We start from the raw sequence: 23791 nt of genomic DNA on the forward strand, positions 1-23791 counted from the left end.
GTGAATATGAATTAATGAAGGGAGCCGTGTATAGCAGGGAAAGAGGGCTGTAATAATTAAAGGGGCACAATGTAGAAGTGATCTATATACAGCATACATTAATAAAGAGGGCAATGTATAGCCTCTTTCTATATAGTACCCCCTCAGACATACAGTATAAATTCCAGACACACAATTTTTGAATGAAGAGTATAAGGTATAAATTTTATTGCGTTAATTCAAAATCAGAACATTTAAGCTTGAAAAAAGCCCTTGTCAAAATCATTAACCGCTGTAGAAGTAGGATGAGAGAAGAAGTTAGAGATATAAGGATTGTAGCGCATGAATAACATGCATGTCTGTGCTGGTGAATAGCGCTTATAGTACCCCTTCAGTATATTGCCCCCCACCCCTGATAGCAGTGTCCAGTGTCCCTTTTACTGTAAATATACCTTCTAAATACTCCTCCTACAGTGGTCCCAACCCCCTGCAATATAGCCTCTAGCCTCTGTATCAGATCTGACAAAAAATGCTATGATATTTCAACTGGTAACAAACCTAATGGACTTCAGTCTAGGGGAGTGTATATCATAAATTCTAATAGTTATGTATGTGATATAGTGTAGGATGAAAATTGTGATGGGTGGTTAGGATTGTGAAGGGAAGGGGTTTATAAAAGTTGCCTGTATGGATCCCCAAAATTCCTAATGGCAACCCTGATAGCGTTTTGTTGAATGCCAGTGAAAAGTAGAATGTCCTTCACCATAAATTATGTACAAATTACAAAGACACTAATTTATGGTATTTTACATGTTTTTCATGTATTCATAGAAAATACCTTGTTGAACAACAATCCAATAAAGCCCCTTTGTTTTCATTAGAGGTTGGGTTTCCCAAATATGGCACTAATCCCAGCCTTATTTATATCTCCAATAAAGTCTGAGATGTGAAACATAACTACAGGGCAGTAATGGCGAACCTTTTGGAGACAGAGTGCCCAAACTACAACCTAAATCCACTTATATGTCGCAAAATGCCAACATGAAAATTTAAGAAGTAACTTATTGATCACTGCTGTATCACAGGTTTTAATCGTTATAGTGTCCTGAGAAAGATAATGGAGAAATTTGGATTGTGGCTTCCCTCCAGGGTCCCCTGAAGAGGAAGGATCAGGGAACCCAGAGCAGGAGCTCCAATGATAATCCATCTCTATCCACACCTTCTCACTCCTCCTCTAGCCAAGGATTTTGCTTTAAAATAGTGCTGAGTATTGCACATTGTGGGCTGTATTGGACCACAGGAGAAAGCCTTGAGCAAACTATGTGCAAACTATGTGTTGGGGTGAAGGCCTGGGTGCCCACATACAGGTCTCTGAGTACCACCTCTGGCTCCCGTGCCATAGGTTTGCCACGACTTCTCTAAGGGTTGCTATAGGAGCAGAAAAAACTACACAATATTAAAAAGGGTCATATCCATAATGACTCATCATTAAAGGTTACAATACTATTTTTCCTGAGTGGTAAAAACAGAAAATAAATAAAAAAGAATGCAAAATAAGTCCACATCCTCCCAAAAAAATTACATAAATGTTCTCATTTTCTCATTGAGTGCCAACAAATAAGTAATAGTGCGAATAAAGCAGATATATATATATATATATATATATATATATATATATATATATATATACAATATCCAAAAAATTGAGGCCGCACTCCCAAGTGAAAGTGAAAAAATGGAAGGGTTTATTCACAAACCGGCAACGTTTCGGTGTTTATCACCTTTTTCAAGCTTGGGAGTGCTGCCTCAATTTTTTGGATATTGTGTACATGCAAGTCTTTTACCAGGACTGGTGAGTCTCTGCACCCCCCCTTTTTAGGGGTCTTTGTATGACACTGTGCTGCTGTGGACTTTCTTTATCTATCTATATATATATATATATATATATATATATATATATATATATATATATATATACAAAGTAAAAATAAAAATGTATGTACTAAAAATGTATGTACTTTAGTCTCAGTGCTTATTGTCATCTAAACACTTGGAAAAAATTCAACTATAAGAAGTATAATTGAGTTGAGTAGAGGCATAAAACTAGGAGTTCTTTCCACAGCTTTTAAATAAAATGGAATATTGCTGACAATCAATGATAGGCCTCTTTACGTAGCGAGTACATTGGGGATTGTATCATTAGGAGGGCAAGAAAGTAAACGTTGTTATCACTATTCAAGAAAACATTTTAATAATGACAGTGCCGAAAAAAAAACCATTCCCTTTTTGGTATGGTCGTCTCATAGTTACTATAGTAACAGCTCTTTGCAGTTGACTTATATATATATATACACTATATATATTCCCTAATGAATGAATTTTGTTCACTCAGTGGTTGTTTTTCAGAAGCTGTTTTTGGTACTGAAAATAAAAATTGAAAATGTAAAATGTTCCCTTATTAGTGTCAGGGGAAACTTTCTGGTACATACCGTAAGTAGGCAAAGCTACTAGAAGTAATAAAAAGGTAAATGTTTCAAAACACATCTGTCTTTTCAATACTGGCATCTTTTAATCTCTGCAATTAGAAAAAATCAAATCCATACTGAGGCTATATGCAAAATAGTTATGAATTATGCTCCATATGGTATATCCACATTTTTAGTCCATATGTTAGCAGTGGGGGACATCTGGTAATAGAGAAAAAGTGGTGGATTGTAAATCTCGATTGGAGATGTAGACCCTAAAACAGTAAATTATTTCTGATAAAATATCCAACTGTTTGGTGTTCACATCACCTATAAAGATCACTGTGCCACCTTTTACTGTTTACCAATTACAAACTATCCCTCATTAACACTTATTTTGTCTTCTACTTCTTATCAAATAATTTGACTTTTTATTTTATTAAAATATCCCAATACACAACCTTTGTGGGTTTATAGATGTGTACTGAACGGGGAGAGGGGAGACCGACGTTTTCAGACTGTTCTGGCAACTGCTTATCACCCTTAGAGCAATGGTCGAAATCCGATTGCCTGACACTTCTCTTCCAGCCAAAATCAGTGGGTTTGGTATTACACAAATCATTTATAGGCTTAATAGAGCTAAGTATCCCTCATGTTCTTCCTTTAACAATTTGCAAACAACTATAAAACAATTCAATGAGCGATGTTAAGCCCCAATTACATGAAGAATTCTTCACTATGTGACTCATGTGATCATTAGTGTACATAGAGCTTTATTATAGTGGTGGAACATTGCCTCCTGTTAATTCTATAATAGAGTTAGATTTTTACAGATCTAAGACTGACCCTAAGGGTGAAGAATTTAAATAAAAAATAAAAAGTTTCCATTATACAGCTATTATGCTTTTTACAGGTTTTCTGGAATGACATATACTGGAAATACTAATATCCTAGCAATGGGAACATAATCAATGTGACTGGTGTAAATTTTGACTCCCACTGATTTACAGACATTACTGCACCTACCGGGACCCCTGTAAACATCATTGGAAAGGGACACTTTGTCAGCTGTCTAACTTTCAGGGCTATTTTAAAGCTGTACAGATTTGTTGTGAGTTTTCTATTTATCCAAACCCATAAGTAGATACACAAAAAGAGGAAAGACTGGATAGATAAAAGTATGGATAAAACTGCTCTATTCTGCAATCACTCCTAAAATCTAGCCAAAAGGAAGGTTGAATGTGTGTATTCCTGTACTTCTTTAATATTATAGCTTCTTTTAAGGTCTTGGCCAAAATCTGTAAATATGTATTTACAAGGCTATTATTTTTTATTGCTGTCTTAATCGCCAATCACCTAGCTCTCATAAAAATATGGAGTATTATATATGCTCAGGTAACTCAAGAAATCATTATTTTGTTTTGCGAAATAGATGTTCACATCCTCTGTTACATCAATACTGAAATTTACATTTATGGATGCGAACATGCAGCTAAAGTCTTCCACTAGGGCAAGCAAAACAAGTAAAAAAAAGAAAAAGTCTCATGGCGGCTTTTGACTCATCTATGCTTTTTTATTTACCGTGCAACATTGTCAATATTAGTAAGACTAGAAATGCTTTTGTCACTAGAAATTCTGTTTCATGTGATACTTGCTGATCTAAGCTTGTAGAAATGAAATCCCAACCTACAGTAATCCAGTGAAAGTATGACAAAATGATAATGCTTCATGAAATACCAAACTCCACAGCAAAAGCACTGGGTGGCCTCGCTTAACCCCAAACAGCATATTACTCTATTATACAGTATACTATTGCAAAATCATGTGTAATCTTCTAACTTACATGTCTGGAAATGTCTAGGCAAGAGAAAAGTTAAGGAAAGATATAACCCACTGCTTTAGTAGACACATCTGTATCTTTTTCATGGGGAAATTAGGACACCCTTCATACATGGTATCACCATCACCTAAGGGATTTGAGCTGACACCACTTGTCATATAAAGCTGATTAGACAATGTCCATATCAAAATACTCTGTGTAGACTCTGGTTAAGTGTTTGTGAGCTGCCTTCCAGTATCCTGGGAAGTTGGGGTGGAGGGGGAACTTTGGAGCTGAGTGTTAGTCTCAGCTGTTGGTTGATTAAGGCAGGATCTAGCCAGTCAGCTGCTGGGGGAGGGCTCCAAGGGCTGATAAATGGCTAGTTCTCAGTTCACTGATTGCTAGTTTTTTTTGTTTGTTCTGTCCACATCTGCCTTTCCTGGGTTTTCTGATGCTGTGCACCAGCCAATGCTGGAACATTGTTTCCTTATTCCAGTAGTACCCATTATCCCTTAAATCAGTGTGAACTCTACCCAGTATTAATCCTGCACAGCACCTGAAAGAGACTTGTGTGCCCTTAGCCCGAATTCTGAATTATGTGCACCTAGAACTTTGTCCTCAGTTTCTGTTTGCATTCTGTGTTCCTGCTTATTTTCCTTGACTAAATAAATATTTTTTATTTTAAAAACCTGACAACCCAACTACAATATTGCACTCACTTAGTAAGCAATCAAGTTAGGTAACTTCTCTTTTTTGTTCAAGGAAAACAAGAAGGCTCTTATTAAATTGACATTTTAATATAAAAAAGGAGAGTGCTTACAAACAAAAGGGTTATCATTAGAGATGAGCGAGCACTAAAATGCTCGGGTGCTCGTTATTCGAGACGAACTTTTCCTGATCCTCGAGTGCTCGTCTCGAATAACGAGCCCCATTGAAGTCAATGGGAGACCCGAGCATTTTTCAAAGGGACCATGGTTAGGGAATAAAATGTGTTATTTAATTGAAAAAGAATGTCTTCTGATAAGTTAGCAGATGTATACTAACATCTGCAATCTATTCTTCACTGTTCCGCGCGTATATTATCTCCCGACAAGTTAGCAGATGTGAAGAACAATGAGGAATAGAATAAAAACAGTGAACACAGGATCATTTAAGTGAAAAACAGTGAAGAATAGATTGCAGATGTTCGGCACATCTGCTTACTGGTCGGTAGATACGCTGTCCCGGGATCCGCTGCTCTTCTTCCACTGAAGTCTCCCCGATCTCTCTGCCCTTCCCGATGTCTCTGTGCCGCTGTCTCGGTGCCTGCCGCTGCCCCGCTGTCTCGGTGCCTGCCGCTGCCCGTGCTGCTCCCCGTGCCTGCCGCTGCCCGTGCTGCTCACCGTGCCTGCAGCTGCCCGTGCTGCTCCCCGTGCCTGCCGCTGCCCGTGCTGCTCCCCGTGCCTGCCGCTGCCCATGCTGCTCACCGTGCCTGCCGCTGCCTGTGCTGCTCCCCGTGCCTGCCGCTGCCCGTGCTGCTCCCCGTGCCTGCCGCTGCCTGTGCTGCCTCCGTGCCTGCCGCTGCCTGTGCTGCTCCCCGGTGTCTCTGTCCTGCTCACCGTGTTCTTCAATGTGTTCTTCACATACTATTTTGTTTGCACCGTTCCGCGCGTATCTTCCGACAAGTAAGCAGATGTGCCGAACATCTGTAATCTATTCTTCACTGTGTTTTTCACTGTGTTTTTCACTTAAATGATCCTGTGTTCACTGTTTTTATTCTATTCTTCATTGTTCTTCACTGTGTTTTTTTAATTAAATGCTCGAACTCGAGCAGGGGAAATACTTGTCCGAGCAACGAGCCGTTTCGAGTACCTTAATACTCGAACGAGCATCAAGCTCGGACGAGTATCCTCGCTCATCTCTAGTTATCATACAAAAAGGTAACATACGATAAAAAGACATATGCATACAATGATAAAATATGGAGGTTAAAAAATAGCACTTAATACATAGTGTAATGTTATGAGTCTGGTGCCTGGGGAAGTAGAAATAAGAGATCTATCTATCAACTAGGGATTGCTAAAGAATTACCATATGAAATGGTGATACTTGTACTCAAGAAGGATTCCAAAATACACCCTAGTCCCCTGCCTATCATGATTTGAGGAATGCTGGGGGGAATGTAAAAGGGGTATTATGGGAATATGTAAGGCAACTGACTACAGCCAAAGATAGGGATGATAACATTACCACTTCACAGGGGCAAAATAAATGGACTGATTAAAGGGCCAATAGCATTTTTTATATAATTGTTTTTTCAATAAAAAATGTGAAAGCTTAACTTAGAAGCCCTCTTGCTCATAGGTTGGGGGAGACATTCAGCAGATGAAAGCGGAATAGAGCGAAAGCAAAATATCAGCCACAAGCACTGAGTATAGAAGAGAGCATACTTCTTGCCAACAGGGCTGTATCGGAGGGCATGCTCAGAATGTATGTTGTAGGGAACGCCCCATTACATTACATGCTACATGAAAGGAGTATGTAGAAAAGACTGCATAGGGGAGCTCTGGGATACCAGAGGAAATATAGCCAGACAAGTTTTCCAAAGCTTTAATGTGAAGGTGATGGGGCCAAGTAAGGAAATATCCAGCAGGGGAAAATTCCGTGACCAAAGATAGGTATTAGGATGGAAGGGCGCAATGCATAGCTTTTCTATTTCAATCCTTGTAGAAAATGTTAGTAATAATGATCAGGCCGGTATACGTCTTAAGTGAGTTGCCCAATAATACTTAATTATGTCTGTTAGGCCATCCCTGAGAAAAGAGGACAGACCTTGGAATCCTGTGTTTCTCTTTAGCCCATATAAAGTGGAGGATAGAGGCTTGCAGGCATCTCAATACACCCAATGGGACAAGTATGGGGAGCGTTTCGAATAAGTAAAGCAATTTAAGCAAGACGGTTGTTTTCTGCCAAATAGAGACAAGGGGAGACTGTTCGAGTTGTTAAGTAAACTCCCTAAAAATGCCAGGATAGTTGTGCGTATACAGTGTATGGTATGAAGAAGTTAAGAAGACACCCACATACTTGATAATTTCATCTCTACCTTTATACTTTAATGAGGCTTTGAGGTATTCCACCATATCCTGTGGGATATTAAAGGGGTATTCCCACAAAGACAAGTTTCTTATATGTATTCAGGATATCAAAATAACACATTCTCTAATTCAGTGTTATTAATAAAAATATGGCATTTCACAGATATAATTCCAACCTTCCTGTGTGACTTGATTCCTATGTGAGACTTCGTGTGACAGCGTTTCTGTCTCTCTCTGCCTGTAGCCACGCCCGCTGCATGGAGTTCACAGACACTCACTGATTCACGTCCTACCACCACCACATTGTGAGGAAAAGAGAAGCTGCAAGCTACAAACTACAAGCAGATAAGTGATCCAGTCGAAGGGGGAGGCAGGCACATATCTGTGAGAACAGATAAGTAACAGAGCTGACAGTTTAAAGGTCTGTCAACCTCATTTCTCTTTGTCAGTGTCTTAGTACAATGTCAAAAGCCACATGAAAGTGTATATACACCTGTACCCTGATAAGCTAACCACATTGTCACCCCACAGAACTAGATGGATCATAATGGGGAAGATTTACTTACCCGGTCCCTTCGTGATCCAGCGGCGCGTTCTCTGCGGTGGATTCGGGTGTGGCCGGGATTCACTAAGGTAGTTCCTCCGACCTCCACCAGGTGTCGCTGCTGCGCTGAAGTCCGCCGAGGCCCGCCGGAATGCACTGAAGTTCACCGGCCTATTCCTGGTGAAGGTAAGCGCGAGTCCAGCGACACTTTTTTTTTTTAAATGCGGCGTTTTTTCTGAATACGTCAGGTTTTTGTTCGGCCACGGCCCTCGATTTCCGTTGCGTGCATGCCGACGCCGGTGCGCCACAATCCACTCACGTGCGCCCAAATCCCAGGGCATTTCAGGGAAAATCGGCGCAAATCAGAAATATTCGGGTAATAAGTCGGGAAAACGCGAATCGGGCCCTTAGTAAATGACCCCAATGTGTGTGCTTAGAGAGTACCTGTCCACACCCTGGAATTCTGCACTGACCAACCTAGGGAGTGATAGGAGCTAAAACAGCAATAACACCGAGTAAAATTGTAAAGTAAGGGCTTAAAATGATCTTTATTGTGTACACATCACTAAAAGATTGACAATTGACAATTTTCTTTCATGGGAAAATCCCCTTAAGTGGCAAAACCTCTGCTTTGGAGGTGTTTACTAGAGATGAGCGAGCATTAAAATGCTCGGGTACTCGTTACTCGAGCCGAACATTTCCTGATGCTCGAGTGCTCGTTTCGAGTAACGAGCCCCATTGAAATCAATGGGAGACCCGAGCATTTTTTAGTAAAATTAAAAACTGAACGAGCACTGTGAAAGAACACAGTGCAGAACAGATTGCAGATGTTCGGGAACATCTGCGATCTGTTCCGGAGACACGCGTGCAGAACGATGTTCTCTGCAATAGTATTTGAAGAACAATATGTGTGAAGAACAACTTGCAGATGTTTGACAACATCTGCAAGTTGTTCTCTACACATATTGTTCTTCGAATACTATAGCGGAGAACACCGTTCTGCACGCGTGTCTCCGGAGCAGATCGCAGATGTTCGCGAACATCTGCAATCTGTTCTGCACAGTGTTCTTTCACTGTGTTCTTCAATTAAATGATTAAATTAAATGTTTTAATTGTATTTTTTTACTGTTCTTTACTTTTTTTTTTTTAAATTAAATGCTCGTTATCGACCAGGGCAAATACTCGTCCGAGCAACGAGCCGGTCCGAGTATGCTAATACTCGACCGAGCATCAAGCTCGGACGAGTATACTCGCTAATCACTAGTGTTTACCCTATAACCCAAAAAGCAGACAAACAGTAGCAAGCATGCCTGTAAATTTGGGAGGTCTATTAAAGGTTTGGTCAGGGTGAGATGAATATCTTCAGCAAATAATGCAAGTTTGGATTCCCTGTCCCTGACTTTAACTCTTTGTACATTAAGACCTTGCCAAATAATCAATCCTAAAGGCTCTATGCGAAGTATAAATAGAAGGTATTAAAGTGAGAAAGTGAGCAGCCCTGTCGCATACAATTTTTGATCTGAAAGGTTGATGAGGATGCATGGGGGAGTTTTATACAGCAGTGGGACTGGAGTGTAAAGCTCTCAACGCCTGGAGAAAGGGTCCTCTCAAAACTATTGGGGCACATTTACTTACCCAGCCTCTGGAGTTCCCGAAAGTGCATTGTCTGATGATAATGCACTGTGTTGCAATTCACTAAGATTGTGTGCCCGATATCCTGCATTTGTTGCTTCCCCGCTCAGGTCCAACAGTGTTACCTTCTTTTTCATGTGCATGTAAGTGCATGGGCTTCCGACACAATTTAAAAGTTAAATCCCGCGCTGAGTCCGAATCAGTCGGATCGTACGACGGCATGCCCCCTAAATTGTGTTGCATGGAAACCAGTGCAGCTGCATCAAAAAATCGATTGTGTGAACCAAAATCCTAGAGCAGATACTTGCTAAATATCTGTGTAATCCATGAAAACCGCACAGAGTCTGTCAAAAGTGCGATACACGACCCTTAGTAAATGAGCCCCATTGTTTTTAAAACCTGGAACATGTAAGGCCAGCTAAGGCGATCAAAACGCCTTTTCAGCATCTAAACTGAGTATAAATAATTGATTGTCAATCTTATTAACAGCTAAATATACGGAAGATGTTGATAACAGTAGTAAGAATTTGGGAATTATTTAATTGCTTCCTGTTGCTAGGAGGCCATACCATTGCCTTTGATACAGTAACAATAGAGACATGGATGGAGTTATTTGGGAGAAGCACATGGCAAAAATATGAATTATGCCACATTTTCTTTAATGTGTATAGCAAAAAGGTGTTTTTAGATGTGACCTCAAAATAGAGAACACAACCTTTTGCTGACCTTTGCTATGAGTGTGTGTGACAACCAAGACGGTATCATTAAGATTTATTGTAGGTGTCTGGTTTTTGTGGATGCTTGTTTATAACATTAGCCTATTCCTTGCTTTAGAGAAAAGGATACGAATTTCAAGGTAGGGGTGCTTGAAATTTGAAGTTTCCCTATCAATGTTAACACACTTGGCATTTGATCATCCAGTTACACTAGAACTGAATAACTATTTTTCATGTATGGAGGGTTTCCTAATTTTCCCATGATACAAAGATAATTCAGATCTTATGGAAAATATTACTAATCGGCTCCACTATTGCTTTTCTGCAATGGTGTTCTAGGTTAAATTATAATTATTATGTGTGTTTGGAAGTATTCACTGTGTTTGGTGTAGGCTTTTTATCCAGTTGTTTATTCACAATTAGGGATGATCGGACCAACTTCTGTCTCCGATGCTCCGGTGCAACCTCGTGTCCTTCGGATCCTCTTCGGGTTCTTCTGCTCCACTATGGCTCCTCTTCGGGAAGTTCAGCTCCTCTTCGGGTCCCCTCGCGATGCCAGTGGCTCACAAACAATGACGTTGGAAAGCGACTGACGTCATTCTGTGTGCCGTCCAAGGAGGGAGACCCGAATAGGAGCCGAAGATAAGCAGAAGAATCCGAAGAGGACCGAAGGACCCGAGGCGGCACCGGAGCATCGGAGACAGAAGAGGACCTACTGGGGATATCGGAAAAGTGAGTACAGTGTTATTTTTTTTTCCTACTACAGGGGCTGGGCAGCCTGTATACTACAGGGGCTGGGCATACTAAAATGTTTATTTTACTGTGTATAGATTTTTTTTTTCATATAAACGAGCAATAGTAGGGATAGAATAGCACTACGACAACAGATCTTTGTCATAAGGTAGGGTGCATGCCTCAAACAAACCTGTCTCCAAGGTGCGTGTAAGTCACAAATGAAGGATCCAAGGAAGCAGCACTCTAATGATGTATAATGAAGTATTTGGATTCTGTTTTGAAGTATAATGAAGTATAATGAAGTATTTGGATTCTGTTTTGAATGAGGGTACATTAGTTATGGTAACATACTGTCTTCTAGATACATTTTCAAAACCTTTAATTACATTAAAGAGATTTTCTGGAAAAAAGATACTTAAATGTCCAACAAGCAAATTGAATGGCAGAGTCTAAGGTCCAAGCTAACATAATCTTGTCATCCAGTTAGAAAAACTGTTAGAAAAGGCATGTCTCAAACTAATGTGACACAATCTGCTTTTTTTCACACATACAGCCTTATCTATTAGCTGGATAGTAAAATGGTTACACTATTTTATCTTCAGCTTTGGAGCATCCACCATGCTAATGTATTACTGGACCAGCTCACCGATTTCTCCAACAGGCAAATTGCAAACTGTTTCTTTCCAAAATTGTAGCCATCTGCCAGAGTTCCCAACATCAGGACATCTTAAGACAACCTGGAGTGAATGACCACTTTATGATATATGTTACCATACAAGCTCACTTGGGCCAAAGATTTTCTAGGTGTAGACAACACCTCAACTCAAAATATAAGGTTAAGGATAACTGACATAAGAATACATCATCCTGCAACAGAAACATTCAGCAAAGTTAAACTAAATGACATCATGACTCAATTTAAAGACTTTTTTGATAAGTCTGTAGCAATCTGTGTTTGTTTCAAAGGGAATCATACCAAGACATAAGTGTTTATACACCATAGAAATAGACAGTCTGTTTGCAAAGCAATTTTACTCAATGATATTTGGATGTTTGCTAGATGTCCACAAATTAGTGTAATTAAATTTACTGCTCCATAGAACCAGTTCTACAAAAAAAAATGTTCCAAGCCCATTGACCTGCAGCACATTTGGAGACTACTGGCCAGTCACATGAAATAGTATATATTTAAGACTATCATCTAATTGTTATACTAAAGTAGAACGAACAGTAAAATAAAATTAATAATATATGATAGGTTATATAGCACTAACAAAGGAACATATTCGTGCACTTCCTTATCTTTTTTATAGACATGCCAGATATGTAAGTTTTGAGCTTGCAATATTGTATCATAAAGTGATATGCTGTAGGCGATGTTCCACCACAATATTGAAACTTTATGTATGCTAACACTCATTTAGTCATATAATTGGTGCTTAAAACTAGCCATTGGCTTGGTATATTGTCCTTTGCTATCAAGCACAGCATTTTAGTAGAAATTATTTGTACAGTTCACAGGCTACATACAGCATAGCTCTATCAACATAATGTAAAATGAATCACCAGAGCACATTAGTACCAAATGTTTAAATACTTTATTTCAAACAACTATGAAAATAAAATGTAATCTACTTAAAACTACTGAAATGATCTATTGAAAATGAATGAATTTCGATAAAACATTTGTAAAAAAAAAACAAGTAAATAATTAAAACCTTCAACAGTTTGATTCTGTTTAGGTTAATTTAGGTTCTGTTGACTTTGCAAGAAGAATGTCTTAGAGGGCTACATCATAATTTCCCTGGTTAACAAAAACCAAGACCTTTCAGCTGTTTGAGAGTCAGGGATTGGTTTTCAGCCCCCAATCAATCATGTTTTTCTTTGTAAAAGAAATAAACATCAAATTTTTATTTCACCATTGAAGAGAATCTTGAAATATACAAAAATGTTACATTACCAGAAATTGTTATGTCCAAAATTCCATTCGTTTATGTCTATTTAGAAATGTTTTGTTTTATTTTCTAATGTCACCCTTGGTTTGAATTTGGGATTCTACACGTCCTTGGCATTAAATATTGATTTTCTCACAAAAAAACAATATAATTTATTGAAAAACCCTTATTATACTTTAAATCGTGGAAATGTTATATTCTATAGCTTTATGACAATTTCAATTGCTGGCATTGTTTTTTTTTCCAGTGCTGAAATGCCTGCATATCCAAAGGGACATCAAACAGTGTCAGTCTTTGTTTTTATTGCAATACTTTATGTTACCATTGTTATATTCATTGCAATATTTTGCTGCATGCGTACCAGTACATCTGGATTATCCTCCAGTTTCTTTCTAAAGCTGAGCCTTCCAGTTAAAGCATAGTATGTATGTGAGATACTAATAACAGGAATGCCAATAAGATAAGTCTGTAAGAATAGCTTTTCCAGATCCAGAAACCCACAATAAATCCCCGGGATGACAAAGGCTCAGCATAAAACTACTTTTTTTCATATTCCGAAGTGATCTTGAATTAATTGTGCTGTTTAGTTGAACTTTGCTTCCCTTGGTGTCCTAGGAGAAATGTCCTGACAGACTGGGAATTTCATCTTGCTAAGATACCCAATTTGCTGGCAGCTGATTTTAACTCTGTGCAGGCTGATCAGCAGGACTTTTGATACACTAAACAAACACAAGAAAGAAGGTCGCTGTCCATTGTGACAGGAGGTGAAAGCATACGAAAATAATCAACCTCTGGTGTTTGCTTTGAAAAGCAATCCCAATTACAAGAAGGTCTCAATGAATCTTCGCCCCTGTAAGATGTGTAAAAGTAAATGTTCAAGTGAAAAACTAATATTTTGTGGTTTATCAAATACTCTGAAAATAATTTGCTAGGTGACCCCTGTTGTGTGTCATTTCAAGAGATCCCCATTCCATGTACAACAGAATTAAATTGATAGGGACATATTTATTGTGTGTCTTAAAATGTAAATTATATTAGATATGCATTAAAACATATTCTAACAGGAATATACTTTAGTTATATACTGTGAGTGGTTATTGCTCTGAATTTCGCTCAAGCAGGTTAGAAACCTCCTCCTGTGTCCACTCATGCATGAATGTAGAGTCAATCATCTGACCACAATTCGAGGGTTATCATCATAGTTTTGACAGTATTAAATACTCTGTTTTAAAATTATAGAGAAATACAGTAAAAAATACAAATAGATAAAGAGATGCACAAGAGTATGTTTGCTGTTTTACTCATCATGCACTCTAAATGACCGATGTAACAATATTGCCAGCAGATATTCATCACTCCAGTTAAGTAGATTACTTCATTATTAAGTGCTAAAATATGTATAACTGAAAACACATATCTTATAACATGGTAAATTTATGTATAATACATGAAGTCTTTTTTATTAATGTAAAATCAGTTGACTCACAGAGTAGATGAGAAGGGGGTTTGGGCCCCAAAGCAACATAGTTACAAACCACTATTCTTATACTGGATGCTGTTTATCAAAACCAGAGAAAGAAAAAGCCAGATCACATGCTTAAAGGAATATACTGATCTTACACATTAACTGATCCACATTAACTGAAGGTGTCCAATTAATTCAATCAGTCAGGCTGCATATATTTAGGGGTATGTGTTAAATAGCACTATTCTTAAAGGTACGGGAATCCTGCCAAAAAAAAAAAAAAATGTTAATTGGACTTGGTCACCAATGTGCTCTAGGCTCATAATTATGTACACATACACCAGTCAAACACATACACCAAGTTCAATCTTAACGACGTATTTGACAATCGTTGCACTATACTTAGACTAACCATGACCAAGAGCATTACAGTATCTATGGATTTCTCTGGGGGTCAGTATCTTATTGATTAACAATGTACATTTTCAACTCACAAGATTTGACTTGCAATAATATAAAAAATAAGAGCTCAACAGTGACTAATCTGCAACTGTTATTATATTTTACAAACCTTACATTTTTATGCTATTTTATTTACTTTGCATTCAAAATTTGTTGCTTACAACATCTATTGTAATATATTTAGGTAATTAAATTGTTATGATAAACAACTTATTTTTTATCTTATTTTATCTTATTGGGGCACATTTACTTAGAAAGTCGGAAACTTCACTAAAAGTGCTCTACCCGTGTATAATGCTGGGTGCAACCAATTCAATAAGATCCTGCTCCAGAAATCATGAATCCGTCGCTTCGCCACACTGACCCGACAGAGTTCGCCAACTTTTTTGTGGTGCACCTTTAACATAGGGTGTTTGAAACAATTTGCATGTTAAATACGGCGCTCATCCGAATCAGTCAGACCGACCACTGGCACATCCCCTAATTTGTGCTGCATGGAGGCTAGCGCAGCTACGTCACCAAAGGGTCGCGTGCGACACAATAGCAGCACAGACACTAAGCCGTTTTAGCTACATGAACATAAGGAGTCTAGTTTTTAAAATGGGTACCGACTATACTATATTAGGGGCAATATAGCTCCTGCAATCTGTTCAAGCAAAATCCACCAATAGAAGCTCCTTCCCTTCCAAGCACCGCAGTGCGCCCATACACCAGTTTCTGATCACATGTGGGATCTTATGACATGCTAAAGAAACTGGGTAACAGACTATGGGGTCCATTTACTTCTTTAACCCCTTATAAAAATAAAAATTTAAACATTTTCACTTTCACAAGCCAATGTAAATACTATAAAACATCTGTGGTGGTGAAATGCTCATTATCAATGTAGATAAATTCTCTGGGTGTTGTAGTTTCACTGTTCTCATAGCTCAAAATCTGCCCTCTAAAATCTCAATGCCTTTCTGCCTTCTGCTCTGGGCCCATAAGGTAGTTAACATCGACATGTGGGGTATTGACATACTTGTAAGAAACTGCACATCAAAATCTGATACATGTTTTCTCATTTTATCCTGCATGAATGTATAAATTTTAGGACTAAATAGTCATTTTATTGTCAAAATTTTAAAATTCCAAATAGCTGCATTATGTTTAAATTCTTGTGAGATGCTTGGAGAGCCTTTGTTAAGTTTGTTAAAACTTAACAAAGGCTGTTCTGAATAGTTTGAGGGGTGCAGTTTTAAAAATGGGGTGCTTTGTGGGGAAGTGTGTTTCTATGTACTGGAGATAGGCACATATGAAGTAACACTCTCCCAGCAGCCTCTAAAATTTACTAATCTTGGGAAATACTTACCATCTCTTTTCCAAACTGCTTTTGAGGAGATATTTTATGTAAAAAGGCAAAATTTCTCATGAATTCAATGATATAAAGGACATTTTATACCCTACCTAAGCGATTGAGGCTTGTTAGTTTAGTCAATATTAAATGGAGAAGAACATGTCACAACTTGTACCAAATGTAATATAATTGTCCATATGGCTCAGTATATTCGACACAACTTGCTAATGGTTCATGTAAATGTACATAATTTGTACTTAATAGTTTGTCCTTTACCCAGAATTCTCAGCCTTACATTGCATGTAATACTCTGCACACGTTTAGTTAATTTAGGGAGATATATCCCACCACCCTGAGCCACATGTATCTGGGTATTATTTAAGAATAGAATTTGTTCATCACCTATCCTTTGAAGATATTAACATAAGCCAATTGCAGATATTGCCCACAAACCAATTTGGTTAAACTAGGTAAAACGCTCCATGCACCGCTGGGATTATCCAAAACTGTACCTTTTATCACTAGGCATGAACTAAGCCAATTAGGTCAGTCCACTAATACAAGGTTTGGTCTGGGAAATCCCTCCAGTCAGGGACCACACTTGCTTGTGGGCAGCTGGCCTAACAGGAAACAATGATTCTTTATTTTCTTTATTTTGTTCAGTTCTTACAGCCAGACAGACAAACTGATTTGAGTTACATGAATGCTATGTAAAAACATTATCACTGATGCCACTAATACTGTTTGCTGCTGTACATACATTTCCTCTCGAGGAAAATGATTACAGCTACTTACTTTTCCATAGAGAAATAGCATTCACCTTTAATTACTTATTTTTATCAATGTAAGTGCTGTACATTGGTTAAGTAATGTGACATGACAAGAACTGAAAACATCTATAAATTGATGGCTGCTGGAGAAGTTTGGTTAATTGACAAAGTTTAAAGTAATTTCAACTTCTTACAGCATGGGAATCAATGGCATTTTATTTCATGTTTGATGGCTTAATTGTGTCTCCTGATAATTCACTCACCACCTTCACTCACTGTACTCTTGTCCTGTCTACCTCTTCCTTTGCTCATTCAAACATTTCCAGCATGCTAATATTTCCTTCAACGCTCATTCATAGACAATTCCTTATTAAAACAGCACTCAGATAAATTAAATGACAGAAGTTTGAAATTAGGTGGGGAATAGCCAAAACCCTTTGCACGCGTTCAGTACAATGAATTGCTATTTGTAATATACTTATGTCGTATATATTCATGCATCTATGAAGTAGATATGTATATATATGATGTCCTATTTGCATTAAAAGTGCATCTGTTATTAATAGATAATAGTCAGATTAAAGAATGTCCAGCAATTCTTCTCTCATTCTAGTCCTTTCCTTTGATCCTATCTGGAAAAATAAAATAATATACTACAGAATAAGTAGTCCAGGGAGTCAAAGTATATAGATTAGAAACACAGAGCTTAATGGGCCATCAGTTTAACTGATGAAAGAAGCCCAGAATTACTTGCTCGTTTTATTTTGCACTAATTGGAACTGTTTTAGTGCATAAAGAAAATGCATATGAAAATGACTTTAAAAAATATGTAAATGAGTTTCATGGGAGCGCCTCTGAGCATTGCTGTATTTTAATGTATACACCCCCTCCTCCCGCTGTAACCCTACCTCCTGATCCAGGCTGAGGAGCTAGGAGAGATCATTCACCAACTCTCTCCTCACCGCAGCCCTCAGATGTTACCAGCTGGCTCCTAGCTCCTCAGCCAAAATGAACATGTAATGCTGGACATCTACCATCAGTGAGTTCAGTGTCATCTATCTCAGTTGATGAATTTTACTAAGACAAAGTTCACATCTCATTGCATTTAACAGGTTCAATCTCTCATTATGCTATTTATAGCAGAACAAATAGCGTTGTAGAAAATGGGGCACATTTATCAAGAATAGTGCAAACTGCACTATGTGCACCAACTTTTTTTGGTGCACATTTAACATAGGGTGTGCAACACATTTCTGTTGGACTCTGCATGATAAATGTGGGGCACAGTCCTACTGTGCACCGTAATGCCCCTTTCAGTGACAACATTTGTGTTGTGTGAAGAATACGACACAGCCACGACACAAAAAGGGTCTCGTGCAACACATATGTGGCGCAGGCACTTCTTAAATACACATGCAAGCATTATACACATAAAAGAATGTGCAAAGTCCGCTAGAAAACTGGTGCAAGGACCTTAGTAAATGTTCCCCTAATGTCTTTTGTTTTGGAAATAATAATGGATGTATTTTGGGAGGTTCATTAAAGGAATGAAAGTTGAACAAACCTTCTCTTCACCTTCCATTTTCTTTGTTCTTTTATGCTCTCCTTAAATGGAGATAATTGTCAAGTGTATATAGACCTTTAATCCTCCCCTGTTCTACTTTTTTGTCAAGAATCTCCTACAAAGCCAGGAGGTATTTTTTGGATCATTGATTTTTTGAAAAACAAAAATGTTCTGACTAAGCAGAAGCATGATATATCTACATATCTACATAATGTAGCGGAAGACACAAATACTATACTTTCAATTCTATAAAAAATCCCCATACTTGGAGGGAACCACAGAACATCTTTTTTTCAGTTTTATCAGTTCTGCAGCTGGAGCTTGTGAAGTTTCCATTATATGTACAGTATATATTTAGGTTAACTGGTCTAATGGCTACAGGTCCCCTATCACATCTTACTGCTACACAACTCTTTAATGTGTGAAACAATTGCTGTAATTAAATTAAGGAATGTGTTTTGTTGAAAGATCTTTTACTGTACATAAATAATAATAATCTTTATATAGCTCCGTCATATTCCGTAATGCTTTACAAATCTAATAAAACCCCATGTATCTGTAAACACAAGAAGGAAACACTTGTTAAATATTAAATATATGCTTATAATGTAACCAATTGTCATTGTTAGGACTTCATTGCCTCAATAATTTAATTAAATATATACACAGTAATAGAATTTCAATATGCATCATGTTTTTTTAGCAATATTTAATCCATACTTGTTGTGTCGTGTTTTCCCTCTGTCCATGGTACTGAAATTTGGATAACTGTTGTACAAATGATCCTACTGTTACATCAATACATAAAACTCTTCCCATTTTATAATCCAGAGGCAATCACAATGACCTAGCCATAATATATTGTAAATTCCTCCTCCTTGCAACTTAATCAACACATAGAAATTTGTGAAAACAATCACAAGTTCTCTTCAAGTTGTGACAAATTTTCCATTGTTAGAGCACATGTTGAAAGCTGATAAAATGCTGAGGAAATCCTCCGCATTTGGCATCTAATTTCCTATCGTCAAATGTGTCAAGACAGACATGAATTACTCATCTGTATGTTTTATAATATTTTAACCAATACATTTGGAAACACTATACATATTATATATATATATATATATATATATATATATATATATATATATATATTATATATAATGCCGGTAATCCTTTAATGACGAGGTCTGAAAAGGCCGTGATGATGGCTGGAATTTGTTTTTCCATTTTTAGTTCTTTAAGGGATTAAAAAGTGGAAAACAGGTGCTTTTTGTAATGTATTGTAATTCTTTTTGAAAATGTATAAATAAAATCAAAATGACTACTACTGCCAACTAAACCAAGCACCACTAACCCTAAGCTACTGATCGACTAACATATACAGTGCCCTCTTTTATTAAATTGGGTGTCTTAGTTGGTTGTCTGAAAACAAGAAAGCAGTTGTAGTTGCCCCCCTCTGGCGCTCTGATCCAGCGATGTGCCTCCTATCATCCCCGGTCTCTGTATGTATAGTGAGATCACAACCAGAGCTACAGGTCCTGGCTGTAGTCTGAGTAACGGGAGCGCTCTGTGTTTGTGATGTCACTGCTGGACCTCCTTATATATACAGAACAAGTGTGATGGGACACACAGTGCTAAAACGGAACACCAGAGTAGTGTAAATACAGCCTTCTTGTTTTAACAATCTCTCCTATAAACTAAAAAAAAATAAACAATCCTGGATAACCCCTTGAATTATGAAGGCCATGCTTGTATAGGTAAGTACATGAGAACAGAACCAAAAACAAGTTCAGCATTGTGTATTCAGTGCAAAACTGTGAGCTAATGTATAATACAATACCAAGATGTGCAGCAACTCAGACATCTTCTTATTCTGGATGATATGTCAGGTTTTTCCAGACAGAGCTTAGCTCTGAAAATTTAGAAACACAAAAAAAGTTAGGTTCTTCATTTTGTCCCAGTGCTGCCCCAGTAGCCACAGTGCTCCCCCAAGTAGCCACAGTGATGCCCACAGGTAGTCCCAGTGCTGCCTTCAGTAGTGACAGTACTGCCCCCAGAAATCACAGGACTGCCCCAGGAATAACAAGGCTGATCCCTGAAGTCACAGGGCTTCCCCCAGTATCCACAAAATTGCCAGTAGGCAATGCTGATCCAGAAGCAAGTAGTGCCAGTGCTTCCCCTAGTAGTCACAGGGCTCCCCACAATAGTCACAGTGCTAACCCAGTAGTCACAGTGTTGCCCCCAGTGAGAATTTAAAATATGCATATCATACCCTACCAGAGGGTGCTGGTAGTTTAGTGATGTAAAATCTGGTGCCAAAGTCCTAACAGATTTTAGTGATCATTAGCTTCCATTAGCATAAATAGTAATACATTTATATACTATACTTAATGCTTTTTACAGTAGAATATCATATAGTGTAGTCTAAAGCTTTGGTTACACTAGCATCATAGTTTCTGTTGTGACAAAACATGGAAACAAGCTGAGCCATTTTCATTGATGGTAAAGTGAAGCCTTAAAAAACAAGAACAGGGTCCATTTATAGCTCTCTGTGGAAAGCATACAAGCTGATTACATGTTCTCATCTAGCCACCATTTTTATTAGTCTCAGCTCATATTTCTGTCACAGCTTATGGTATTGATAGAGCTATGGCACCTTTATTTGATCTGTTGAGAAATGGATGCAAATCCTGACACACATCAATGACATATGCAAAACCAAATGGGTTTCATAAGAAATATTTTGCAGTAAGAAAAAAAAACTAAAGGCTTTATCTGTGAAAATGCACTGGACATTAGAAGGAATGAAGACTACCTGTAGTGTGAATTACGGGTATAGCCTTCTAAGTTAGATCATTAAAACCAATAATAGGTGAAATGAATATTATTGATTATCTCTTCGCAGTTGCACCTGTCAAAGACTAGGATACATTACACAGCAAGTAAATAATCAGGTCTGGAGCTTTAGATCTTGAGGTTGCAGTGGTTCAAGGACAACTGGTGAACCAGCAATAACTCATGACCTCCTTATTCTTATTGATGCTCACAAGTAGTTAGGGATAGCTATTTTGGTCGGATCGCTTAAAAAGAGTCATCACAATACAAGCTGCTAGAAAGATAGTAGCCCGGTCAGATAAATTACATTTACTTATAATCTTTTTCATCTGTTTGTGTTGAATTGTATTGCTTATCAGGGGAAGAGACATCATACGACTTCTTTTTTTTTTAAACGTAAACTAACATGACATTAACGGTGCTCTAGAAAAACTAAATAAAAAAAGTTTTACAATGATTAAATTATGAGATGTCAAAGGAGATCAATGTGTTGTACAGAAACTTGTGCCCACTATGGTGACCACTGAGACCTCTAAAGCTACACCACTGGTTCCAATACATGCAGAATGTAGCATCAAAACTGTGGTATCCACTTTCTTTGATGAAAGCGTTTTATGAGAACAGCATGTGTCACAATTACTTCTTTACTTGTCAATTTAAGGATTTCATTTACATAACATTTCTAGCACGTACACTTTATAAAGTAAGCTGCTTATAGAATATGGCAAAATAAAAATATGACAAAATAAAAATACGAAAAATATTGTAATGCATTTTTTTTATTAGAAACTTCATTTGAATCATGTAAAATTGTGCTTGCAAACTTAGTATATTTCTTACTTTTAATTACCCTCTTTTGGAATAATGTTTACTCAGCAGATTACTTAAGAAATTTTGGGCTGTATATTTTCCACTTGACTTATCTTAATCCCCTTGATCACATAGAGAAAGTGCAGAATTGCATGCTCGACTCGTTGCATATATTCAAGCATTTTCAGCCATGTGTAAATCTTCAATATTGGGAAAAGTCTGATTGAACTCCCAAAGTGAATTCATGCAAACGCGGTGTAGAGAAGTAAAGTTTAACTCATTCATGCTTTACAGGCTGCTGAATATTTCTCATCCAAAGCAGTAAAATGTTTTACTAACTCAAAAATGATATTGATTTCATACAGGCGTCCTGTTTTAGACCTTAAATGTTTGCTTTATGAAGTAAATGTAGTAACCAATTCATTTCTCGCTTAAAATTTAACCGGCAAATGCAGAAAACACCAAGCCTAATTTTATTAGGAGCAATAATTGCAGCTCTTAATAAATTACTTAGTACAGGCTAAACATAACCATTAAAGTAGTATATGAAATTTCCCAGTAGCAGTGAGTTTTAACACACGGCTCCTGCACAGTGTAACATCCCATGAAGCTACAGCTCTCCCTGAGGTACAAAATCACTAGGTCAAAGATACCAGAAAACAGATGACAGCCAATAAACAGCTAGCCATGTACAAGAGTCCACAAAACCGTCTATGAAATGTCAGAGCTCTGATCCGGAAGGTGATTGGATCAGTTCTCTGACATCAGGAAGGGGGGCGATTAGAGTGGGGAGAGATTCTGTCAATCACAGTGGATTAACTGTTGATGAACCAGAGCAGAGTTTGCAGGAGACAGCTATGTGTTGTGAAAATCAATGAAGGCTGCTAGGAAAGGAAATATACCAGTGTTCAGAGAAGCAAATGACATGAAACAATCTGACTCTATCAGTGCATCCTAGCATAAATATCCTGTGTACAATGCAAACATTTGCAACAAAGCTATCAAACTCCCATTTAGTACTTGACCCTTTACAACTCTGAACTTTGAATTACTGTTACCTTTTTAAATTCATCAGGGAACATTTATCATAAGTGTCTTAAATGGAGCCTGTCATCAGAAATTGGCTTTATTAACCACTACCAGCATGTTGTCAAGCAGCTGGGCAGCTTCTAGATCATGTTTCTTTCATGGTCTGGTATGGTCTGGCATCATCCAGAAAACCGGCTGTAAAGTAAGATGTAAATTGGCTTTATGCCAAGGAGGCGGAGAATTTAACACTGAAGTCAAGCTTTTCCTTCCCCAGAAGGCCCACTCCACTGTAATTCATGGTCCTGTGTCCAGGGACATCATTGACTAGATATACTGAAGTGTGGTGCATGATGTCAATCACATCGGAGGAGGCATTTAGAGGCATGGAAAGCTTTACATCAGTGTTAAAATCTCAACCTCCCTGACTTTAAACCACCGGCATCTTACAATTTGCACTACCACCAAACGAATCATTAATGCACCAAAATTTAAAAAGTAAACACCTGGTCCCTTTTCTTATCGAAAGTGACAGTTTAGTGACCACTGAGCGATTGGAACCACTGCTTTAGCTGATAGCCCTTTGAAACTACCCTGTGTC

The 23791-nt window shown here is 37.9% G+C and overlaps 1 protein-coding gene across 4 annotated transcripts in view; it reads left to right on the plus strand.

The window, feature by feature from the left end:
* GRM3 (glutamate metabotropic receptor 3) overlaps positions 1-23791 on the plus strand; it is a 200373-nt gene that overhangs the window by 16615 nt on the left and 159967 nt on the right. The window contains exon 1 of one of the 4 annotated variants that reach the window (XM_072147291.1): positions 7681-7758. The exons of the other annotated variants lie outside the window; for them this stretch is intronic. The gene's annotated coding sequence lies outside the window, so the exon portion shown is untranslated. Of the gene's footprint in view, positions 1-7680; positions 7759-23791 lie in introns of those variants that run through there. 4 annotated transcript variants of the gene reach the window in all.

The sequence above is a fragment of the Engystomops pustulosus genome, chromosome 4, assembly GCF_040894005.1.
Source record: "Engystomops pustulosus chromosome 4, aEngPut4.maternal, whole genome shotgun sequence".
NCBI lineage: Eukaryota > Metazoa > Chordata > Amphibia > Anura > Leptodactylidae > Engystomops > Engystomops pustulosus.